General features: G+C 38.8%; 1 pseudogene; it reads right to left on the reverse strand.

Annotated features, from left to right (window-relative positions):
• Window positions 1–27493, reverse strand: part of LOC122794938 — a 65393-nt pseudogene that overhangs the window by 17065 nt on the left and 20835 nt on the right.

The raw sequence follows: 27493 nt of genomic DNA on the forward strand, positions 1-27493 counted from the left end.
TGCACTTATCTGTGCTAACAGCTGCTGAGATGTATAAATCAATAGTCATGTGCCTGTAAAACCAAAACTCTCTATTACATGTTGGTGACTGGTGATATTAGCTTACTTCTGAATGTTGATTTGCTTACATCTACTATACATTGCAATATATACTGAGGTATGGTAATGAACCTCTGTCTTTAAGACATGTACATAGAACAGCACAGCTAATGGTGCTTCATCTACAACTTTTATTCTGCTGTAGCCCAGAAGCTATGATTAGATTACATTGATAGAAATACAAACAAATGATACATGCAGGTGTATATGGTATGAACATGTCTCACTAGCATCTGCTTAACCCATTATTTGGTGCAGTGTACATTGGACTTGATTACAGCATCCCAGTCATTAACATCCTTAGTAGAAATATTAAACCTCTCACACATACAGATGCACACAACACACACACACACACACACACACACACACACACACACACACACACACACACACACACACACACACACACACACACACACTATATTGTATACTGAATTTGAATTTTAGCTTTCTAATATAGTACAGCAAAATCACTTTTTGGCATCATAGTCTTTACACATTATGGAACACTGTATTAAAATAGTTACAGTAGTTCATTGCTGAATCACAAGCCAAGGATCGATTGATTGATTGATTGATTGATTTATGTTGTTTGTATGTCTTATCTGTCTATCTAGTTGTCTAGCGGTGCATTTTTTTTAATAATGCATTATTTATTTATAATTTTGTAAACCCAGGTAACCTACTACTCAGAGCACATTTAAAGAGGATGCACAGGGAGAAATGCTCTTAAAGAAAGCAATATTTCATGTAAGAATTAACATAATGCAAACATTTAAATTAATTATTGATAATACAGAACAAAAGTTTTTGATAATAACCACACATACTACACATATCAATATGCAAACACACATTCAGTAATGATATTAAAATCAAGCAAATAAAGGAAATGATAAAAAATATAGTAACAATATCACTGAAATTGTGTAAATTAACTAATATAAAGCAACAGGATATGTTTTTGGTAAAATGTTTTGGAACAGATGGAACACTGGTGTGTCAGAGTCTACTTTAAATCCCACAATTAGCCTTCATTAGCAAACTTCATTTATACAGTATACCCTCTGTAACACTGCCAGATCAGCTATCTGGAATTTTATAAATAGTTTTATGTCATTTGTGAATACTGATATGATTTATACAGAACTGTACTATGTCATTTGTGAATATTGATATGATCTGTACAGAACTGTATATGTACTGAGCTTCAAGAATGTAACCACAGCATACCCTGCTGGCACATAGAAGAGTAACTTGCAAAAATTCAAGAAAATAAGTTGAAATTAAGTCCTTTACAATGTGCTATAAAAGTTAGTGCAGCAAGGAGACAGGATGCCTAGAGCTAGACTTTTTTTTCTATTGTCTTGAAATAGAAATAATTACTAGGTTTCAAATGTAAAAGTATTTTATTGTTTTATGACTTCCAAGTCTTGCAAACTTCTGAGAGACATGTACTTCTAACACAGAGATGCTAGTTTTTGTTAACCTAGGAACTGAAGGCAGGTGGCAAAGTGTGATGTCATCCAAGCTGACCCAGCAATAATGTTTATTATTAATTTAAGAACTGTTTCAGAGAAAGACTGGGCATTTTGTGTTTTGTCTTGGACTTAGCAAGAACATCCACTCATCTGCATTTGCCTGGCTCTGTAAGTAAGTAATTTAGGGCATAGTATATTTTAGATATAGATAAGAATATAGTAAAGATTAGTTTAGATGTTTTCTGTATTTTTTTAGACTGTCCTGCAATGTTGTTTTAAAATATTTCATGTGATTCTGAACTCCGCAATTATTGTGTTATTTGAGTATTGTCTTGTTCTTTTATTATTTATTATGAAATATATTTAAACCTATCTTTGTGGCTGATATTTGTGAGACATATTTAAGCCCGTTGAGTACTTGCATATGTATTTGGAAACACTGTACAAGACACTCCTAAATAGCCTTGCTCTTGGTCACATTAACCATTTGGATAATAGTAACATTAAACAATAGGATTGGTCACCCTCTGGGAATGGCCTTAAAGTAGCTCATAAGGGGTTCTGATGGCAGTGATAACTATCTTATGGTCTGGGCAGAAGGTGGCATAGCCAATAACCTTGTGCCAGCCTTCCCCGGGTATGTATTTGTGTATAAATCAAATCTCAAAGTGTGTGTGTGTGTGTGTGTGTGTGTGTGTGTGTGTGTGTGTGTGTGTGTGTGTGTGTGTGTGTGTGTGTCAGCTACTTGGAGAGGGACATGAAGCACTGGTTGAACAGAGAGAGTGTTGGGAGGACTTGGCTTGGAACCCTAGCTAAGGCTCAACTCTATAGTTGTGCCAGTGGGGAGTCTTCCTGGGGATCTTTGGAGAAAGAGGGAGAAACCAGCCCCAGACTGACTGTGACCTCTGTGTGCACCTAAGGCAAATTGTACTTTACTGTTTGTATACTTGTCATCCTCCCAGTGTGTACTTCCCTCACTGTTGCCAGTGGTGAGGATTGAGCCTCCTTGATTACTGGGCCAGTGCAGGGGCATCACATATTAATTGGTGAACAGTGGCTGGATATCCACTTCACATATTAATTGGTTGACAGTGGTGAGTTAGGCACATCACATATTAACTGGCTTGTAGTGGTGTGGATATTTAATTCCTGCAGCTTGTTTGCAGTGGTCACTGAAGGTGTTTGTATTCTCAATCAGCCATGCAGTGAGCATTCAGAGTTCATATCACAAGTGTTTTATTTTTTATTAGCTTAGTTAGTCAGGGAGAGCAGGCAAGCATGTCAGCAGAGGAGTATGGCAAGCTGACAAGGAGCCAGTTGGCTGAAATGTGCCAGGCTAAAGGACTGGTGCATGCCAACCTGACTAAAGTGCATGACAACCTCACTATCACAGGATAGCAACCAGGAGGACAATCAGACTGGCCTTGGAGATGTGCAACTCTCAGAAAATGGACAGCTCATCCTTTCCACAAAGGACTTAAAAATCCATCTGGAGTTAAAGAGACTTGAGGTGAAGGCCAAGTGTTTGGAAATAGAGGCAGCAGAAAGACTGAGACATCTAGAGAGTGAGGAAAATGTGAAACTGCAACATCTGAAGGCTGAGAAAAAATGAGAAACTGTGACACCTGGAAGCTGAGGGGAAGGAGAGGCAGAGACAACATGAAAAGGAGATGCAGACTCTTCACCAGAGTCATGCAGGTAATGGGAAAGGTAGTAACTGAACCCAAGAAGCTAGAAAGGTCAGTAAATGTCTTCATGGTTCCTGACCCCTTTACTCCATGGTAAAGCTGTAACTGTAATTTCTAAACTATCTGATACTGATTGTTTAAATTATAATATTGTAAAGAACTGTCTTTTATAATGTTTTAAGTTAACATCTGAAGCTTATAGGAAAAAGTTTTGTGAGTATAGATGCAAGGCAGATGAAAGTGTGTGTGAATATATTGCAGAACTAAGCACTTATTTTCATAGGTGGGTAAGTGGCTATCAGGTCACCACTTTCAAAGGGCAGGCAGATCTTTTGGTGAAGGAACAGGAACTTAGCACTTTGCCTGTAGACATAAGAATCTGATTAGCTGATAGACAATGCACTACTGCAGATGAGTTGGGGAAGAAGGGAGACCTATACCTAGCAAGCAGGGGATCACTGCACAGGAGATGGACACCCAGTGCTGCTCATGGGTCTAAGAGAACCCATGGTGGGCAGCTCAGACTGCACCAATAGAGTCCACCAGTAGCAGGGGAAGCCACTAGTCCAGGTACACATCCAGGACCAAGGGTTAAATGTTTTAAATGCAACCAGTGGGGCCATGTAGCATATAGATGTCTATGGAGGCAAGGTGGGGAACAAAAGGTGGGACAGCCAGTAAGTGGAAATGACAAAATGCCAGCAATAAGTTGTCTTGAGACAACAAGGGTACCAAACTACCACAAGAGGTTATATCGTATCTTAGTGAATGGGAAATAGCAAACACCAGCGGCTCAAAGACCAACACACTTGACTTAAAAATGAAAAATGTTTAATACAAGAAAACTGTACCATGAAGCACTTTTCGTCTCATATAATAGTGGGACTTCTTCAAATAAAAACAGCTATCCAAAGTACGTCTTTATATATACAACCATAGTACTTTGTTACCCAATCACTGTCTCCTCCCATTCAATTGTTAACCCTTCCATTCCTATTTTATTTTTAACCTAAAAGTAACATGTAATCGACATAACAAGTCAAATAAACTGCTCACATTAATACTTTATCTTAAAATCCTCAGTGTATTTTCAGCCATTCGTTCAACCTTACAATACCTATTTTTTGGCATGGGCTAGAATTGCTTGAGCTCATGTGTAAACATTATCAAGTGGCAGCTGATAACTTGGCTAAAGACACAACAGAAATAGACAATCTCATTAGAGTACATTCTGGTTTCCAACATTACCGGTTTGACTACAAAAGAATGTTTAATTGTATTGATCAATACTTAATGAAACTGAGATCAACTAAGGTAAAAAAGAAAAGCTGAATAGAGATAGGTATGAATACAGAAATGGTCTTGCCTATCCAAAACCTCCCACTTTTCAAGTTTGAAATGTGACTGGTCAATGTGAAAGTATGGAAGGGGTTACTGCAAATTATCAAGAGGGAGCAATGTCCACTTCAAATATGAACGTGAACTAGGCTCAGGAAGTTCTTGAGCCACTACGTCGAAGTGAAAGAATCCTAAATAACAGCAGAATGCACTCAAACTATCAACAGTCACAGAACATTGATAATAAAAACCAGCAAAGTGTAAATTTTCAGAACATGGGCACAGAACCACAACCCATGCCAAGGAGGGACACAGCAAACCAGGAATACATGCAAAGAGAAAAAACAGAAAGGTAAATGAACCACTACAACTGACTTGTAGTAACTGTAGAGTTATTCTAAACAAGGAGAATAATTTCTAAATTTATAGCTATTTAAATGTGACTGTACATGCAGATTTAGTAGAAATTTTAGCCAAAGGTTACACATTTGTGCCTACATTTAAAGCAGACTTAGCAAAGACCTTAATTGACTTTAAATTATTTGTGAAGAAACTGAATCTCACTGTACTGTTGGGACAAAATGACCTCAGTGAAAAAGTGTATAATATTGCAAGTCACTTTAACCCTCCTTTACACTCTGTATTAGAATTGTTTGAACAGATTATGTGAACTGGATTTTTGTAACTGTATAGAAAGGCATAATAGTTTCAAACGCAACATTTTTAATATTAGTATAAATGAGAAGCTAGCATTGTACGATTTACAAATGTTGCCTGTTGGGTTAATGAAGCCAGAAAAGGGGGGAGGACTGGTTATCATGAACAAGGAAGACTATACAGAAAGAATGTTAAAGCACTTGAACAGTAACATATATATAGAAATATCAAGAAACAAATTAAATATAGCATATTCACGTATTAAATTTTATATTAATTACATGCTTATGGAAGCAAGAATAGATGCAGAACTTTATAATTACTTAATTATGCCACCTCCTAGGATCCCCATATTGTTTGGAAAACCAAAAGTTCATAAAATATGGAGGACCCCCCTGTATGAGGCCACTGGTCAATGCAAGAAATAGTATATCCTATGCAGGGGCAAAAATAGTAGATAATCTGTTGAAAAAATATGTCAGCGAAGAAGAACAGAGTTGCTAAGCCTCACGGTCATTCTTAGACAGTATTAATAAGTTGGGATTCAAAAGTAAATTTAACTTCTTAACCATAGATGTAAAAGATCGGTACTCTTCCATTCCCCATACAGAAAAAATTGAATGGGTGAGCTATGTAATGAAAACAAAAGGTGCATCAATGGAAGAAGTTAGTTTGGTTGAGGAAATATTGGAAATAATATTGACCAATAATTATATAATGTTTGACAACAAACTGTTCCTTCAGAAAATTGGCATAGCAATGGGCTCCCCATGTGGAGCCAGTTTTTCCAATTTAGTTATGACATATTGTAAACAGGAATTTTTTAAGAAGAAAACAACATTGGTAATCAAACTTATTTTTATGCAAGGTTTCTGGATGATATCTTTATGATTATTAAAGGTGAAGAAAGTACAGCTACAGAGCTGGTAAGGTACCTTAATAGTACCACAACCTTTTTGCGGTTTACCTTTAATTATCATGCAGAAATAATAGCTTACTTGGACATTGATTTAAGCAAAGATAGTGCCAACAGGCAATATATAGCAAAAATGTATAGGAAAGAAACCTATTCTAATGCATTCCTACATGTTTCTAGCTGACATCCCTTTCACCAAAAAAGATCAGTGGTGAAACTGCAACTAGTCCGTGCAGCAAGAATGATCAGGAGGAAGATAACTTTCAGGTGGAATGTAACAAACTGACAGCAATGCTTCTGAAAATAAGTTACCCAACTACTCTAGTAAAGAATTTGGTAGAAGAAGTTCAAAACAAAAGAGAGAATGGTGAATATAGGCCTATACTGGGGACAGACAATAGGGGCAGTCCACAAAATAGTAATTGTGATAAAAGTGATTTAAACATTGACAATAGAGTGTATACTACATATAGTTTCATTACATCATTTAGTTTGGATGCAGTTGAACTTAGGAACATTATATATAAGAATTGGGAAATAGTTAAGAATGATGCATTTGTCAGGCATAAATTAAATAGGACACCACAAGTAGTCTTTAAAAGGGGCCCTAACTTAAAATGCCTCCTCGAATGAGAAGGTGCAGGGCTCCAGGGTAGACTGGGCATGTATAGGTGTGGCATGTGCAACTAATGTAAATGCATGGAAGTGAGTCAAAATTTTCATCTAAGAGAGAAGAAATACACTATTAAGTGTAGATTGGATTGTCAGTCAGAAATGGTAGTGTACATTGCCCAGTGCCAACAGTGCCTAGCACATTATATTGGAAAAAACGATCAGAAGTTAAAGGACCGAGTATATTAACATCTTTACAGTATTAGCAGGATGAAACAAGAAAATGCATTGGCTAGGCATATCATGGAGTGTCCTATCCACAAGTTTAAGTTTAGAGCACTACACCAAATAATGGGAAGTAATAGAGGAGGTCCAGTGTCACTAATGTTAGAGAGACTTGAACTTTTGTGACAACTGCGGACAGACGCTTGCCATTTTCCAGGATTAAATGAGGTTTGTTCAATTCTAGATGTCTTGAAATTAAAAAGCTTATTGAGATGAATAATGGCATTGATCACAAACAAACATGCCAAATTACCGGTATGGCTATGTCCTAATGTTTAAAGAGAAAACATAAAGAAAGTAGGTTTAAGCTTGTTTTAGATACTAAAGAATTTATGACAATAGGGGAAAAATAGATATTGTAAGGTTGAACGAATGGCTGAAAATACACTGTGAATTTTAGTTTATTTGACTTGTTAGGCCGAATAACTGCTACTTTTAGGTTAAACATAAAACATGAATGGAAGGGTTAACAACTGAATGGGAGGAGACAGTGATTGGGTAACAAAGTACTATGGCTGTATATATAAAGATATACTTTTGATAGTTGTTTGCATTTGAAGAAGTCCCACTATTAAGTGAGATGAAAAGCACTTCATGGTACAGTTTTCTTGTATTAAACATTTTTTTTTTATTTTTAGGTCGAGTGTGTTGGTCCTTGAGATGTTTGCTATGTAGTTTGGTTTTTCACTTCTTGGTTTGTGGAGTGTGAATGGGAAAGAAGCCATGGCTATTTGAGACACAGCCTTTGACCTAACCATTGTAAAGCCTGCAATCATTACAGAGGAGCACTACTTGCTTGGGCAGTCTACTCCAGTTAGAGCTTTATGAGGGACCCGATTCCAAATACCTTTGGCTAGGGTTCACCATGAATGGGAGCATGGAAAAGAAATCAGGCAAGTAAGTGTGTTTGAGGATATCCCTGCAGATGTCCTGATAGAGAATGGTTTTGATAATGCAGTACTCTGTGTGCATGAAGTTACATGCAGTCAGGCTTGGATACAAGCATGTGAGTCTGGTAGCCTGAGGGAGAACCAGACAGACTGCACACTTGCAGCCAGGACTGGTGAGGTGGTTATTTCAGGGAGGTAGCTACCCTGTAGCAGTGAGACTGAAGGGTACTGATGTTCCCTTGGACAGAGTGACTGCAAGGGTAGTGGTGAGTACTACTAGTACCCAGGCTAACAGTGAGGCACCGCTGTCAGAGGATGCCAGACTTCCTGTGGAAGGGGAGCTGGAAAGGGTTACAATGAGAGAGTTGAGACAGGTTCAGCTCTCAGACCCTACATTACAAGGCCTGAGGCAAGTAACTAGTGAAGCACACGATTCTGAAAGGTAAGAGGAATCTGTATGTTGAAAAAAAGGGTTACTGTGCAGAGAGTGAACCCCTGAGGAAGGGCTAGATGGTGAGAGAATACAGCAGTTGGTAGTGCTCAGAGCCTACCATCTGGCACTTCTAGCCATAGCTCATGATATTCCCTTTGCAGGTCATATGGGCATAAAATGTTCAAAGAGACATATTATGCAGAGCTTTTATTGGCCTGGGATTTCCTAACATGTGACAGGGTACTGCAGGACCTGTGAGCAGTGCCAAAAGGTAGGCAAGGCAGGAGACAAGTGAAAGCTCTTTTGATGCCTTTGCCTGTGATTGAGGAGCCATTTCAGAGGGTAGCTATGGATATTGTGGGGCCTCTGAGTACCCCAGGTTACACAGGGAAAAAGTACATCCTAGTGGTAGTACATTATGCTACCAGATACCTTGAGGAAGTGGTTCTGTCCTCCATTGAGGCAGAAAAGGTTGCAAATGCTTTGTTAGAGATTTTCAGCAGTATAGGTTTCCCAAAGAAATACTGACTGACAGAGGTGCCAATTTCATGTCAGACCTGCTGGCTTGTCTGTGCAAGTACTGTGGGGTGAAACACCTAAAGACCACCTCCTACCATCCCCAGACTAATGGTCTTGTGGAAAGGTTAAACTCTACACTCAAGACAATGCTACAGGCATTTGCAGACAAGTTTAAGAGGGAGTGGGACAAATATCTGCCCCATCTGTTGTTTGCTTACAGAGAGTTGCCCCAGGAATCCACAGATTTTTTCACCCTTTAAGATCGGCATAGGGTGAGGGGACCTCTAGGTTTGATTTGAGATGAGTGGGAGGGTAAGTGTGAATCCCACAAGGAGTCTGTTGTGGCATATGTCCTAAACCTCAGGACAAGGCTCAGGGAACTCATGGGCTTGGCCCAAGAGAACCTGGCAGAAGCCCAACATCAAAAAAAGGTCTGGTATGACAGGAATTCTCGAGCTACAGAGTATGCTATAGGGAAGCAGGTAATGGTTCTCATTCCTGTCAGACATAACAAGCTGCAGGCAGCCTGGGAGGGACCCTACAATATAGTAAGGTAGGTCAGTAATGTTAACTACATGGTAGAACTGCTAGGCAGGATGCAGGGGCACAAATTGTGCCATGTTAATATGATGAAACCTTACCATGATAGGGAGGCCCTTGTGGAGTCTGAGGGGGATCTGGAGAATGATCTGCTCAGTGAGGCTCAGACTGACACCTCAGTGGAAGGGGTAGCAATGTCCTAGCAGCTATCTCCTACTGAGGTTGGCCCCTTATAGGGTACCTGAGAGAGTCAAACTGACTCTGAGGGAGGAGATGCAGGAAATGTTGGAACTTGGGGTAATTCAGGAGTTCAGCAGTCCCTGGGGCTTCCCAGTGGTGCTGGTACAAAATAAAAATTCTTGTGGACTACAGGAAATTAAATAGTCATGCAGAGTCAGATGCTTACCCCATGCCTAGGACAGGTGAAACCCAAGAGCAGGTGGGTGGGGGTAAGTATCTTACCATTATTTATCTTACCAATGGTTACTGGCAGGTGCCCTTGACTCCCAGTGCTAGAGAGAGGTCAGCCTTTGAGAGTCCTTTTGGCTTGTATGAGTTCACGAAGATGCCCTTTGGGATGAAAAATGCCCCAGTGACTTTCCAGAGGCTGGTAGATCATATCCTGGAAGGAGCAGGATATTTTGCCCCTGCTTACTTAGTTGATATTGCCATCTACAGCCCTTCCTGGCAAGAGCACCTTCAGTACGTCAGTGAGGTGCTGGGCAGGATTGATCATTAAGCCCAGCAAATGTCAGGTGGGTATGGTACAGGTCTCCTACCTGTGACATATAGTGGGGAGTGGTAAGATCAGGCCAGAACCTGCCAAAGTAGAAGCCATTTAGGCATGGCCTGCTTCTGTTACCAAAAAGCAGGGTAGGGGATTCTTATGGACAGCAGAGAACTACAGAAAGTTCATCCTCAGTTATAGTACTATAGCTGCTCCCTTCACAGAACTGAGAAGGAACAACAGGCCAGATAAGGTAATGTGAACTCTAGCATGTGAGCAGGCATTACAGAAGTTTAAAAGAGCTTTGGGAGGACTCCCTGTGTTAGCCAATCCAGATTAAAGCAAAGAATGTGTTGTGCAGGTGGATGCTTCAAATCATGGGGAAGTGGCTGTACTTAACCAGGTTTCCTCAGAGGGAGAAGAGCATCTAGTGGTATATTTCAGTTGTAGGCTCCAACCCAGGGAGGAATGCTATGCAGCTGTAGAAAAGGAATGCCTAGCCATAGTATGGGCACTGTAGAAATTTCAGCCATATCTGTATGGAAGGACATTCACTGTAGTTACAAACCACAATCCCTTAATATGGCTACATCAAGCCGGCCAGCAAAATGCCAAGTTACTAAGGTTTAGCCTAGGGTAGCAAGCATATGATATGACAGTGCAGAATTGCAGTGGGGTTAGCAATGCCAACGCAGATGGAGTCTCAAGACAGGGAATGGGGTAAGGTATTCCCTGACAGGCTCAACTCTCTCAAGCAGTGTTTCTCAAGTGTCACTTGAAAAACTAGCTTGAGGTTTTGTTTTGTTTTTTTATGGGGGGGATTGTGACACTGCCAGCCCAGCTATATGGAATTTTGTAAATAATTCTATGTCATTTGTGAATATTTATAGGATTTATATAGAACTGTACTATGTCATTTGTGAATATTGATATGATTTATACAGAACTGTATGTTATGTACTGAGCTCCAAGAATGTAAACATAACATACCCTGCTGGAACATAAAAAATTAACTTACAAAACTGTAATGCTATAAAAGTTAGTTAATGCAGCAAGGAAACAGGATGTCTAGAGCTAGAAGTTTTTTCTGTTGTCTTGAAACAGAAATAATTACTTGGTTTCAAATGTAAAAGCATTTTATTGTTTTATGACTTCCAAGTCCTGCAAACTTCTGAGATATATGTACTTCTAACACAGAGATGCTAGTTTCTCTTAGCCTGGGAACCGACGTCAGGTGACAAAGAGTGAAGTAATCCAAGCTGACCCAACAGTGATATTTATTATTAAGTTAAGAACTCTCTCAGAGAAAGACTGAGCATTTTGTGTTTTGTCTTTGACCTAGCAAGAGCATCCAGTCATCTGCATTTGCCTGGCTCTGTAAGTAATTTATTTAGGGCATAGTACCTTTTAGATATAGATAGGAATATAGTAATGATTAGTTTAGATGCTTTCTGTACTTATTTGAGACTGTCCTGCAATGTTGTTTTAAAATATTTCCTGTGATTCTGAACTCTGCAGTTACTGTGTTTTTTTAATACTGTCTTGTTCTTTACTTACTTATTATTAAATATATTTAAACCTATCTTTGTGGCTGACGTTTGTGAGATATATTTAAGCTCTTAGAGTACTTGCATATGTATTTGGTAACACTGTGCATGCCACTCCTAAATAGCCTTGCTCTTGGTCACACTTACCATTTGGATAATAGCAACATTATACAGTAGGATTGTCAACCTTTGGGAAGGGCCTTAAAGTAGCTGATAAGGGGTTCTGGTGGCAGTGATAATGACCTTATGGTCTGGGCATAAGGAGGCATAGCTAGTAATCCTGTGGCAGCCTTTCCCAGCTGTGTATTTGTTTATAAATCAAATCTCAAAGTGTGTGTGTGTGTGTGTGTGTGTGTGTGTGTGTGTGTGTGTGTGTGTGTGTGTGTGTGTGTGTGTGTGAGAGAGCTACTTGGGCAGGGACATGAAGCACTGGTTGAACAGAGATAGTGTTGAGAGGGCTTGGCTTGGAACCCTGGCTAAGCACTCAACTCTGTAGCTGTGCCAGTGGGGAGTCTTAATGGGGATCTGGAGAAAGAAGGAGAAACCAGCCACAGACTGACTGTGATCTCTGTGTGCCCTTAAGGGAAATTATACTTTACTGTTTGTGTACTTGTCATCCTTTTAATGTGTATGAACCTCAATTTTGCAAGTGCTGAGGATTGAGGCTCCTTGATAACTGGTCCAGTGCAGGGGTGTCACACCCTCTATAACACAGGCCTTGCACACTGGAAAAATAGCCCCCAACATATTATTGGACCAACTAAGCTTGTCTCTTTTTTTCCCTTGATTTTTAGTAAGCACTCATTTCATAATGTCACCTACAAATGCAATGCATGCATGACCTAATCAACTGCAAAATGATAAAATTCGTCCACAGGAAATTGAATGGTTACAGGTGACCAACTATTTGCAATGTCGTCAAAGTATCTCTGTGTACTGTTATTTACAAATTGAAAAAATGTGTTAACTAAGCCTTGCAACTGTAACTCAAATGACAAAATTACTATAGAGGTAATATATTGCTGCTTCACTTTTAATACGGTTTATCATAGCACATATATCTTTCTAGATCTGTGGCTCAAAAGAACTGCTTTGTTCAATTCACATATCTGGTTAACAAAGAAAAATAAACAAATGAACAGAAGTACTATTTCCTTAATAAGTAGTTAAATTGGCATGGATTTTAACATTAAATAAAAAAGCAGTGATTGCTTTATATTTTTACTGAATTTGTCAGCCAAGAATAGCTTCTTCATCATATACAATAAAGCATTTTATCTAACATACTTTGGGGATGTAGTAGCATTTTGATGATTATAGCAAATGGTTTTACAGTCTCAGTGCAGTGGTAGTTCTGCTTTCATACAGTACATAGAAATCTGTGACATTCTTGGAAAATCAGCTCCTGCAATGCAATATATATATATATATATATATATATATATATATATATATATATATGAAGATTTTTAAACTGTAATTAAATAGAAATGCTGATGGAATAATTTCTGCTCAAATAAATATGGAAACACAACTAAAATTTATTTTGCAACCTTTTTTTGAAATTTTCTTTATATAAAAATACTTCTTGGTTCAAAGGTGACCAATTAATAAAAGCTTGGAAATAAAGATTAAGCAAAAAATCCAACTGACACAGCAATTATACTGACAATAAAATGAACAAAGTTTAGCACTTTCATTTCAAATACTATGACATTTCATCAGAACAGAATCATAATGAACCCACTTCCTTATATTAAATTCTCTTGTCACATACCATGATGTCAGAGTTCCTAAAAAAATGTAATTTAAAACAGATGAATTCTAGAAAAATATAAGCGTTCTTATGCCTAAAACACTCATATGTAAAACCGATAATAAAATAATAAAAAATTACATTGCTGTTATAATTTAGCTACTCTTAATTTTAATGCAATATTGAAAGCAGTTTGTCCATTCTAACCAGGAGTGTCTGCCTGCAATCATAGATGGCATCAAAACCATTTCTATTCAATAAATTCCTCCCAACATCCCTTTCACTGATTTTAATTTACCTATTTCAATAATACAACATTTAAAGAGCTTAAAATTATTACACAATGTAGCAATCTTATTAAGCATATGATTAATATTACTACCACAAAACTAGCTATACTATTCCATATGTACCACCATATGAAACTTTAAATTATACTTATTTGCTACCAGTTTTTGTTATTAATTGGCTTATGCAGTATCAGGTATTAGTCATCAATAAGAACACAATTCAGAGTGAAGAATGATGAAACTTGCTTCTACTGCTTATATTAATACTGTGAGCATTGTAATTTCTTCTGAATAGTCTAATCATGATTCAGAAAGTGATATTTTTGACCAAAACAGAGGCAAGTGCCTTGCTGCTACTTGTGAGACTGCAAATTGGTTGAAATGGAGCTAAAACAAACCGATACACATTCTCTTTTGTGTAATAAATTAATATAGATTAGCCATTTTGAGAGATATTCAGAGGTAATTGGTAATTAACTTTCCCTGAATCACATAACTATATATTGAACTGAGTGAGTAATAAACTATAAATTACTACTATACAACCACAACAAAATCATGTTGGGTAATGTAGTTTTATATAGTTGCCTGTGACCTCAAGTCGCATTATGAATGCTTATGCCATCTAGGATTTAGAGGGACTCACAGGCATCAGATAGCCATAGAAAATAAATGAGTTATTTCACCGTCAAACTTTATTTACATAGTTTATGCAGCAATAAAACAGCAGAAACATATTGTAGTTCTATAAAAAAGATGATGTGAAAATATAAAGTTTATTAAATGAATAATAACTTAATGTTGAACAAAACAGATCTTGCACTGTCCTACAATTTAAATTACTTTTCTGGAGTTTATCACTTCTAATTGTTTAAAACTGAGGAAATGCATTTTTGAAAGGAGCAAAATTAAATATTTGTCGGTTACTTTGTGTTGTACTATGAATGGTAAACTAAACATTTTTCAAATTAAACAAAAAAGTAAAAGCTGCATAAGACATGTGATTGATGTAATTGTTGCTCCCAGCATAAAGAAGCATGTAAAATTTATAAAGCTGAATCAGAGTCATGCAAATGTTTAAATTGTTAGAACAGCAGAATGGGCACCTAAGACATTTTTATTTTATTTATTTATTTTTCTTGTCTAAGCCTGAAACTTCCTTTGAGAGTCTATTCTAAAAATGGACTGCAACTTCCTGTAGAGTTGTATGAATTTCCTGATAACAATGTTTACATTTAAATTCTGAATGTGACATAAAGAAAAGAACATTGTAGTCTGGAGAATATGTTTAAAGAAAACTGCATTAATCACATTTCTTCTAGTATTGCCTAATTCTAGGACACTGATTTGTACTTTTTTGCAAGTAATTGAGCTATTCTAATTTCAAAGTGCACTATCACACCTCTCAGCTGTCACTGATTTTGCATAATGTCCATGATTTTAATTCATATTCTTTTGCCCTGCCCATCATGCATTTTTGATTTTCTGGTTAATCACTGAGGATTACAATTAGCTATCAGTCCCAAACATTAGTTTTATACCTCTTATTGTTCAGAAAATATATGCTGATGGAACACAAGCCCATAAGTCTCACTAGTTTTATATGTAAAGCCACGAAAAGAATTATCATGGAGATTATCAGTGGAGATATAGTAAACCTCCAGACACTGGACCCAACCCAGTTTGGTTTCATCAAGGGCAGATCATGCCTCAAACCAGATGGACTTCTTTGAGAATGTCTCCAAAGCAATGGATGAAGGCAAAGTCATTCACACTGCATATCTTGACCCGGCCAAGGCATTTGACACAATACTCCACTCGGGTATTGTTGACAAACTCAAGAGGTTAGGTACAAACCCGTATGTCACCCAGTGGATAGCCAAATGGCTCACAGACAGGACCCAGGAAGTTAGAATTGGGGAGTCCACCTCTACAAAGAGGTCAATCGCAAGTGGAGTCCCTCAGGGATTAGTCCTTGGACCGCTGCTTTTTGGGATTTACTTCTCAGAAGTCAAGGCCAATGTCAGTGGTCTCTGGCTGACTAAATTTGCAGATGATTGCAAACTAGAAGCTGTCATTGAATTGCACACCGACACAAATTTTCCCCAGGAGGGGCTGACACAGATGAACAACTGGTCTCAGAGCCATGGACTAAAAATAAATGCCAAGATATGCATAATAATATCCTTTGAAAAGTCATCCATCCCTGGTAACTATCATATTGATAACACACCCCTTGGAGTTGACCCAGTAGTCAGGGACTTAGGGACACACATAGATAGCAAGCTAGCCTTTGATCATCACGTGTCTACAGTGGTGAGGAAATCATTCTATGTTGTGTAATGTATAAACAAAGGTATGGCATCTAAGTCCAAGGAAGTCATTGTTTCACTGTATTTGTGCATTCATCAGACTTATCATTGAGTACAATGCCTCCTTTAGTATGTACCTAACCAAGCATATCCAACAATTGGAATGTCCACAGAGGTTCCTCACTAAAAGAATACAGGACGTAAGTAATATGTCCTATGCAGACTACCTCAAGGCCTTATCCCTGTATTCTCTCTCCTACAGGCTTTTGAGGGGAGATCTATGATCGGCATACAGGGCATTATCAGACCCCACTCTGATGGACCTCCTGCATATCCACAAAATAAACAGCACAAAAATTATCTATTCTAAAGATTTAAACCTTTTATGTGATATAACTAGGACCTCCTGAAGAGATAGGTATGTATCCTGGAGACTACCCCAACTATGGAACAGGCTCCCCATCCATGTGAAGCAGAGTTCCGCCCTAACCCAATTCAAGTGCAACTTGGACAATTGGATGGGAAGCAAAAATAAATCGTCCCTGGTTTGGTACTTGTGTCTCTAGTGGACAGAGGTAACCTGTAAATGGTTAATATCCCAGGCCCATGCTTACATTTATCAAAGGTATCAGAACTTGCCAGAGATTTGGAATGCATGGCTAAGTTTAAAAAGGCCCTTGTGGTCATTAGCCTAGTAAACACCTATGAATCTATGAACCTATAAAACTTGTTATTCTAAAAACCTTTTAAGGGATTTAGAATAATATTTAAAAAATATCACTGATTGTGGGCCGTTGTTCTGTCATTATTTCTGACTTTATTCAGCATATTTAAGCAAGGAAGTTGAAAGGTATAGCAAGTTCATTTAGCCTTTTCCCTTACATCTACAGTATGCAATAGATATTTTGGATTGACAGCTCTTATCTAGATTTAATTGCATAGTCTACACAACTGCTAAATGCTTTTTTAAAGATGGTGGCAGGTGCCTTACAGTAAATCATTAGCTAGTAGTAATTGCAAGGTAAAATAGTTGATAGGTTTGGCATGCCTTCCACCTGTTTAACTCTTATGTCGTGCTCTTTTCTGTAATTCTGTAGCTGCACATGCATTTTATTTTCAAGTGGCATTGCCCAATTGTAGCTATTTTGAGGAAAGTATCTCATTGTTCAACTTCAACAGCTCACCACCAAGGGTGTATTTATACTAATAAAATATAAGGTATGTGCAGAGAACTGGTAACTTATCAGCTGTTAGTATTTACCTTCTACAGTGGAACTGTTTTATCCCCTGCTTCCAAATAGTTATGTCATAGGCGGTTTAACTTGAGAGCATTTATTTATTTATTTTACTTTTATTTTTATTTCATTTACACATTTTTGACTGTATTAGTCACAGAAAGTTAATGGTCTCTTTTCAGAGGAGCCTGACGGTGGAATTCATACATGACTATAGGGAAATTTTGCCACAGCAAAAGGGGCACTTCTTCTATTCTTTTGTTTGTGTGTATATTGTGTTTTCAGACATCCAGCTTTCATTCCTGACACAGAGATGGCTGGGAGAAGCAACAAAATGGCAGAGCAGGAGAAGAGGGTTTATGCAGAAGAAAAATAGAGAGACGATCAAGCTGAAAAAGTTATGGACAGTAATATATGTGTGAACGGAGACCTAACAATCAGGCAGAGAGTAAAGGGATGTGAGCATTTGTAATCATGGTAGCTGTATGCTGCTGCACTTGGTAAAGGATAGACTCTACTAAAAGGTACTGTGCAAATTGTAAAAAGAGTAAGAATTTGTGCTTGAAAAGAACGTGTTATTGACAGATATTTTATTTTGTACAAACTGAGTTTGCCTTTGGGGTTTCATTAAAATGCATTATGCCTTTTATACATTTTAGTAATGGACATTTCTTTGAAGTTGAAGCATTATTGGACATTTTATGTTTATGAAGGCAAAAGGAAATAATTCCACAGGAATGACTTTCTGTTTTCTGTGCAATGGACTAGACTGAAAAAGAGTATGGCACAATTTTGAACAGATGAATAAAACTGTTTGAACTGAAAATGTGTTTCTTAAAAATGCTGATTTTCTGTGCTAAATGTTATAAAATCAGAAGTTGAAAGGGGGTTGTGGAATGGGGGTTGGGAATTGGTTGTGTTTCTAAATGCTAAGAACAATGGTTTGAAACATTTGCCTTGAGAGATTTTTGTCAGTGGCAGCCAATGGTCATTAAGATGCATTGGACAGCATAAGACATGTTATTTTTATGGGGATCTTAATCACCTCATTAATGAATGTGTCAAGACAATGTACAATTAGTGTGGGGAGACAGGACATATGATAAACAAATGTAAGAAGGAGTTCAGAATTTGTAAAAAGAGAGGTACTTTTGGTTTGATTGTGACAAAAATAAAGGGAGTGACAGTGTTGGATGCATCAATATAAATGAAGGGGGAGGAAGAAAATGAGACAGTAGGGACTTATGGAAGGGGAAACACATGAAAGAAAATTTTGTTAGACATTTAGCTCAGAATGTACCCTTTGAAGAAAATGAAGAAATGGAAAATGCATTTGAGAATTAGATGGTGAAAAATCTGATCTTTAAGAGAGGAACCAACAGAATTAAAAAAAAAAAAGAATACTTGTGGAATCAGTGTTTATTTAATGTTTAGGGGGAGTTTGGTTAGAAGTAATAAAGAAAAGAGTAGGGGCTTATGAGGTCAATGAAAATTTGGAGGGATGTTATTTTATTTTAAATGACATAAGTTTATTAGGAATAGAAAGGCAAGGCAAATGAAAAGGAAAATGAGTAATGAAAATAGAGAAATAATGGAGTATCAAACAAAAATAATTTTATGGGATTTACATGCAAAAATGTAAAGGTTACAAGAAAAGACTGGTACAAAGATATAGTTAGAAGGTTATATCGACTGACACCTTGGAAGACATTAAATAATATTATTAAAGTAATTAAGCTAAGAGTGGATTTAGGAATCTGGAAGAATGTTAAGATCATTAAGAAGATTAAGAAGAAATAAGGGGATGGGTTGGGAGGGTGGCTTAATGGTTAAGGTGTTTGCTTTACAAACACGAGTTTCAGGGTTTGAGTCTCACAAGGGATAATTGGCTAGGCTTAAAATGGCTCGCAAGGGCAGTTAGCTTAGTACTAATCTATGAACCTATGGAGGGAAATACCTTCTGTAAGATTGTCCTAATAATTATGTTTGTTTTGTAATGATTTAGAAACTACAGGACATGCCTATCTTTATTGTGAAAGGATATAAATTATGAGAAAGAGTTCATAAAGAAGGGTAGTTGGGTGGTACGAAAAAGATAGAAAGCATACATGTCAATATGATTTTGTATTCTTTATGGGATAAGAAGGAGAACAATTGTTGAAAAATGTGTTTATTTTTAGATTGCCAGTTTGAAAGAAGCATTGTATAACAACGCTTGCAATTTGGCAGAATTTCTTTGCAAAATAAGATTATGGCTATGGCAACATGAGTGGGGGTAAATGGTTAAATTATATTTAACCATTTAAATTATATTGTTTAGCAGATTTGTAAATAATTTTCTATGGTATTCTAAGAGTTGTAAAATTATTGTAAAAATGGTAAATTATGAGAATCTGTAATATCGCAAATAATATAAAATAAAGGACCCTATTTTTTCTGGTAAGTGCCTTGGGATCTTTTCCATCCAACTGAACTACCACTAATTAAGGGAAAGCCTTAGTTATTAAGAATGCACATTAACTGTATTTTTGGTATGTTAGAGTGGCTGCGTGTTTCTGTAAGGATAGAAAGTAGAGTGCTTACACTAGAAATATATCAGAAAAAGTATCAAATGCCTCTTCTAATAAACAAGGTGTGTGTGTGTGTGTGTGTGTGTGTGTGTGTGTGTGTGTGTGTGTGTGTGTGTGTGTGTGTGTGTGTGTGTGTGTGTGTGTGTGTGTGTGTGTGTGTGTGTGAATTGTCCTAGTTAAGCTGCAGATACTGTTGTTATGATAGCACTGGAAGGCAGTGATCAGCAACTTTTCAGTTTGAAACTTATTTGGACATTGATCATATCCTAAGGCAGCACTTCACATGTTCTATACACTTTTAAAGCCAATCACACATTGTATACCACTCAAGTGTATATTGTGGATTATGAGACTGTGAGCATATTCATCATATAACTGATACCAGCAATGTGCCTTGTGATGCTGAAGCCTCTCTCTATCCCATATTAGTTGATGGCAGTGGTGGAGTTATAAATTTGTCTGCGACATATAAATTGGTGGCAGAAGTGGAGTAGCATAAACAGCACTTGTATTGCTTGCATCAGTTTTGTCACTAAGAATGTATGTATCCTTGTAATCACAACTTAAACATACAAATTTTATTCATAGCATGGCAAATATGTTACATTTTTAGCCAGCTAGAGTAAGGAAACATGCTAAAAATCATTGTACATTATGGAAAAATGTCACTGTCAGAGCTGCTCAATAATGCAAATTAAAGCAGCCCACTTGTTGGCATGACACATGATAAGATAGCCAGCTTTGTACAGTTGAAACTAAGTTCACTTACCCTGACATTAGCCTGAAAGTATCTGTAAGTGCCAACCATCTCACAAACTAAGTACATCCCCATATAATCATAAAATGCTGCTTATACTAGAAAGCTGGATCCAGAACTGGAGTTAAAATACCTGAATGCAATCAACAAATGAAACAACAGAATGTGCAGAGAGATTGTGGAGAGAAAAAAAGACATAAGAGTCAGGAACTACAGAAGATGGAAGTAAGAATCAGCATGAACCGACTTTTCCCAAAACAGCGAGAAGTAGCACCAGTAGTATAAGGAGATGCCTAACCTTTGCCTAGTGCGAGTGAGCTGCATGGGTAAAAACCCAGCCCTGGGTGCCAAAGTCAGTAGGACTTAGAGTATAAAGATGCAAGGTAAGTAGGACTTGTGGTAAAACATGGAATGTCAGTAGTTCTTGTAGTATAAAGATGGAGAGAACTTTCTTCGCCTTATTTATAGTTCATAGGTTCATAGTTTAATACTAAGTTAACTGCCCTTGCTAGCCATTTTAAGCCAAGCTGATTATCCCTTGGGTTTGTAAGGCAAAAACCTTAGCCATTAAGCCACCCGGCCAACCCAAGAATGGCCTCTGCAAGGCTTGAACCCAGAACCCTGCACATCATACACAAAGTGATTTACCACTAAACCATGGCAGATATACCAACACACACACACACACACACACACACACACACACACACACACACACACACACACACACACACACACACACACACACACACACACACACACACACACACACACACACACACACACACACCTTTTTTCTGGACCCATCACTGATTTTTCTCACAGGATAATTATCTGTATATAGTTACAGTATCAGCTGACCTAAGTTAGCTGTGCAGAAAGCCTCAAAAGAGATAGTGCTGTAACATTGCAAAAGGACTTCTGATGCATTTTTTACTCTCTAGACTAATGGCGACTGTCACATAAAAGACTTGCCCACTGGCAGTCATTCTTTCCATTTCTGTGAACTCATATTTACACTACAACCAGCCACTAGGTGGTGTTTAGTAACAGAACATCATGTTGCTGTCATATGCATATGCCATGGTATTCCGCCACACACACACATTTTACGTATTCACAAGGGCAGACTGCTGAAATGTTGCTACATCATGCCATCTCAGTCCAGTTTGTTTTAAACAACTCTTCTTCCCCTAGAATAAATGCACTGCCTAAAACTACTCTGCACGTGACTGAGGTCTGTTTCTAAATGGAGGCTACTAACATACTGAGACATTTCATTTTAACAATCTAGTTCAAGAGTAAGCACTTATCCTTATTAAAACACCATTCAAATTCAATTTTGAGAAGGCTGTTAACGTCTTTATCTTGTTAAAGGGGAAAACAGTTTACATTTCTAGAAGAGACTACACTTGCACTGGACAGTGCACTTAAATCAAAGGTCCAAATGTCCTACAAGCACCATGATTTCACTGCTCAGTTACAAGGTCCATAGTATTTATAACATGAAAATGATGTAGAACAAAAAATGCTTGTGGAGTCAAAGATACTGATAGAGCATGAAATGTCTTCCAATCTTACTCTCTAAATTGCAGGAAAAATGGAGGGTTATGATTCTAAACAGAGCCCATACTTCTGCAGAACTTCCTCTGTATGCGACAGAGCACACCCCTGCCTTATAATGTTATACCTCCCAGGAGTCAACAGGTTGACAACCCTTGACCTCAACCGACATACAGGGCTCATTACATCTCCAATGGGACCACCATCAATAACAAGCCCAAGCCGATGCCAAAGCTCCTGGAATTCCTGTTCTGAGTGTACTAATCTGCGAACTGATGTTAGTGCTTGTTAAAGCTAAGGGTTCTTCACATGCATGGGCCAATTCTTGCATGAAGGCATGGTCTGGTATACATACTCCTACAAGAGGAGTAAAGGGATTCACGTTTTTATTTAGTGCCTCCAATCTTTCAAACACAAGTGTTACAGGACTCGGCAATAGATCCTGAAGTAAGTGGTCTAGAATGGTGACTTTACAAAACCTATAAATCTGTTTGATACCACCAACACATATTGCCAAATGTTTATTGCCATTACGACCCTTAATTTCATAAATTCTTTCAATGGCTTCCGAATTCTGTGCCAAACCAGCAATGCCATAGATAGGATCTCTTGGAACTGCTATTACTCCACCTTGCTTTAACACATTCACAGCTGATCTCACAATCTATCTCCCCTCTCCAGTGTTGTGGCAATTCTCCACTGCTGGTCCATTCCTACTGCTAACTCCAGATAATTTCACCACTCAGGACTTCATTTCTATACACATGGCACTAATAACCAGAGACGATGTTTGCAGATGAAGTATACCAGCAACTACACGTGTGCATCTAACTAAAAACAACATAAAATCCCCCCAAAATGTGACACTCCATATGAATACAAGAGGGACATACGTTGTCACTAAAGCCAAACTACTTAAAACATTTAGGCATGTATACCTCTGTACAACCATCACCAAGTTGAACAGACAAAGGATGATGATTTAAATCTCTCATATTTTGGGTAAAGGTATTCTTGCAACAATAAGTAAAATGTCTTGACTTTGATTGTCTTGACTGCAAAAAAGTGAATGGTATTAGATTTAAATACTGTAACTTTATACTTGAAGCTTATAGAAGAAAGTTCAGAAAACACAGTTGAAAGGCAATCAACAGTGACAATGATTTCACTGTAGAACAAAGTGCTTATTTAGGTGAATGAGTTGATGCTCATAGGTTCATAGGTTCATAGGTAGGTACTAGGCTATCTGCCCGAGGGCATTTATAAGCCTAGCCAGAGTGTGTTGGCTTTCGCCACCCCATTGATTAATTAACTGATCCTCTGTCAAGCAGAGCCAATGAAGTGATCACAGGGGTGTATTTTCTGTTACCCATCCACTCATCAAGGTTTATCTTGAAGATTGTTGTGAGGGGCTCTGCCTAATGTAGTTTGGAATTTTGTTCCAAAGCATGGGGAGTCTCTTTGACAGGACTCTATACCTCAAGCATGTTCTATTTATTTTTGTGGTGAGGTTTGGCTTACTAGAGCACGTGGCTTGCAGTGACTTTGATTTCTTTAGGTGGAGTATGTCCATCAATTCTGAGCTGGAAATGGCTTTGAAGTCAGGCCGAGATCACCTCTGAGTAAGCGATATGCCACTGAGTACAGCTGGAGTTTTTTCAGTCGGGCTGCATAGGACATATGTTTGAGGCCAGTAATCCTCTTGGTGAGGTACTTTTGTGGTCTTTCCAGCTGTTGGAAGTGTCTTGTGAGGTACATCCCAAATGGGGCATTGTACTCTATGATGGGCCTGATGAGTGATGAGTAGAGGGGCACTATAACCTCTTTATTTCTAGATGCAAACCGTTTAGTAATTAGATGGGCCACATAGAAGGATTTCCTAACTACTTTGGCAATATGATTGTCAAAGGAGAGATTACTATCTACCTGGGTTGCCAGATCTCTTATTACCTCTTCTGTATTAAGGGGGCTGCTACCTATATGGCAATTTGTGGGTGTTTTTTTTCCCCAAATGGGATGATTATGCATTTTTTAGCATTTAGTGTAAGGCCATGACTTTGACACCAGGTGTCTGTCTCAGTAAAGCCCTTTTGGTGGATGTCCGTGTAAGCCAGAGAGTCAATTATGGCTCCCAGTTTGCAGTCATCAGCAAACTTAGTTAGCCATAGTCCTCCCATGTTTGCCTGTACTTCTGAGAAGTATATGCCAAACAGTAGGGGTCCCAGGACCGAGCCTTGTGGGACACCACTTGTGACTGGTTTAGAGTCGGAACTGGAGCCCACTATTCTTACCGTGTGAGTTCCATCTGTAAGCCAGTTGACAACCCATCTCATGATGTAGGGGTTTATGTTCAGGCTGGTGAGTTTTTCCTGTAATACCTGAGTGGAGAATGGTGTCAAAAGCCTTAGCGACGTCAAGATAGGCAGTGTGAACAACCTTTCCCTTGTCTATGGCCTGTCTGGAAGAAGTCAACCAGGTTTAGTAGGCGTGATCTCCCCTTAACAAAGCCAAACTGGGTCAGGTCAAGTGTTTGGAGGTTTCCAATGTCTTTGTTAATGAGTTCCATGATGATGCGCTCCATAGGCTTGCATACCAGGCTAGTCAGGCTTATGGGGTGATAGTTACCAGGGTCAGTTGTGGCCCCTCCTTTGTGGAGTGGAATAACCATTACTCTGTACCATTCTATGGGCATGTAGCCTGTGGAGAGGCTGAGGTTGAACAGCGTGTTTAGGTGGGGGGGGGGTTAGTTTGTTCTGTAGTTCATGCAAGACGCAGCATGGGACACCATCTGGCCCCATTGAAGCTGTGTTTTTTTTGCTTTTGAAATGGCTGTTTTCACCTGTGCGTCTGTGATTTCCGGGACACTACACTTTTCCGGTATTGTTGTGGGCCCTTTTAGGGGTGAGAGGGGGGTGACATTTGCACTGAATCTATCTGCCAGGATATTGGCAATATCAGTAGGTTTAGTATATTTTGTGCTATTTTGCACTAGTTCAATACATATCTGTGAGTTGCCACTTAGATTCTTAACATATCTAAAGAAGGCTTTGTGGTTATCTTTTGAATACTTGGCTATTTTTCTTTCGAAGTTAACCTTGGATGATTTTATGAGGGACCTTGGTTTCTTTCTGCTACTGATCAGGGATGTCTTTCCTTCTTGGAATTTGCTTTTTTTTCTGAACTAATTTCCTCCTACTATTGTATATCCTGTTTATGGTAGGGGTCCACCAGACTGGTTTCCTTCTCTTAGAGGAATTAGTCTTGGTTCTGCTAGGGATGCCACAATCCATGCATCCTTGTAGGTGCTCATAGAGTTCATTTGTAAATGTTTCTGCATCTTGGGAAGTGTTATCCTTTAGCGTGGGGGCTGTGAAACTTACTGCCTCTGTCTTAAGTAAGGTGAAGTTTGCTTTAGGAAAGATATTTACTGTGGTTTCCTTAGTTGGGGGTGGTAGTGGGATGTGGACATCCAGAGTGATTAGTTTATAGTCTGATCTAACCAGTGACGGGTTGACTTCCAGTATGGAACACCTGTCGCCCATGTTGGTGATGACCAGGTCCAATATGTTTTCACCTCTGGTAGGGGAGTTTACCAGCTGATCCAGGGCATTTGAGTTGATGAATTCCAGGAAGCGCCAGGCCTGGGAGTTTGTTCTCAAGTAGTTTTCCCAGTTAATTGTAGGGTAATTGAAATCGCCCAATATTAGGGTGTTCAGTAGGACCTTCATGTTTTCCAGTGTCTCCAGAAAGGTGGAGTGGTGGTCCTGGGTCATGGAGGGTGATCTGTAGCAGACCACAATTTGCATTGCAGATTTGCCTGATGTTAGTTGCACATGGATGATCTCAGAGGTGTCATGCTACGCCACTAACCTGGAGGTGTAGGTATCCTTGATGAATATGGATACACCCCCCCTCCTTTTGTGTTTTGGTCCATGTTCTGTGGCCAAAACGTGTGGTATGAGTTGTAGCCTGGTAGTGCTGGGGTGGTCTCTGGATCCTTGAACCAGGTTTCAGTTACTACACAGATGTCGACATTCTCCATACTGAGGAGTGCTTTGAGCGCATGCATTTTGAGATTTAAACTCCTGGCGCTGAGTAGCATAACCCTTAGTTTTTGTTAATTGCGCTGTTTATGGAGATGGGTTTGACTTTTTAGCCTTGCCTAAAAAAGGCACTATGGGGCAGCAAGAACCTTGGCCAGTATTCGAAAGCCTAGGGGAGACAGGTGCAAGCCATCTCTTGTGAAGCAACGCTGCTTGTCGCGCATGTCATCCCAGGCTGACAGACACTGGATCCCCTTTGAATGACACCAGAAGCATAGCCAATTGTTGAAATTGATCATGTTTTCTTTATACTGAGGTATCATTCTTGGTGAGGGCAGGATGCTACTCAGGGTCATACCAGTCTGGGCTACATGATCAGAAAGCTCTTCCATGTATCTTTTCATGTAGTCCAGGAAAGTACGTCTCAGGTCATTTACACCAACATGAACAATGACCGAGTCATATTTGTACTTGTTCTGGAGTGAGCTGAGTGCTTGTGTTATGTGGCAGATTCTGGCTCCCAACAGGCAGCTAACAGTAACCTTCTGTGTGTCCAGCCTAGTGAGTGGGACGTTAGAGTGCCTGACTATAGAGTCACCTATTACTAGTGTGTTAGATATGTTATTTCATCTTAAGGGCTGTGATTGTGTGGCACACTGATTTTGTGTTATATGTGTTGTCTGGTTTGTGACAGGAGGTGCAGGTTATTTGGGTGTCTGCTTTGGAGGTCTCTGATGCTTTTGCAGGTTTTTATTTAGAGCCTCTGAGTATGATTTTTTGTATGTATGTGTATTTTTGCCAGTGCTGGTTTAGTAGGTCTATGTGTGGCTGGAGGTGTGCTGTAAGTGTTAACCTTCTCCTCTTGACTGTCTGTTGCAGTCTTGGGTGGAGACTGCTTAGCCTCCAGTTTGGCTGTATAATTGCATCTCTCGCATATGTTAGTGTTTTGTGGTAGGAGGAGACGGTTGTCTGTGTACATGAGGTAGTTGTAACATTGCCTCAGGATACCCAGATTCACCAGCTGGACTGGAGAGTACACCTGTAATTGCCCTTTGGTCATGCCTGAATAGTAAGATGAGCTGCTTAGTAGCTTGGTTGGTGAGGGGTGAATAAAGATCCTTGCCCTGCTGGGCAATCAAGGATCAGGGTTAGGTATATTAGTGCCTGCTATTAGGTCTGAGCAAGTGCTGGGCTGTAGCGCTAAATTACTACATTTTTTCCTATTTATTTCC

This window comes from Protopterus annectens, chromosome 2.part1 (assembly GCF_019279795.1).
Source record: "Protopterus annectens isolate FY-2018-M chromosome 2.part1, PAN1.0, whole genome shotgun sequence".
In the NCBI taxonomy this organism is placed as follows: Eukaryota; Metazoa; Chordata; order Ceratodontiformes; family Protopteridae; genus Protopterus; species Protopterus annectens.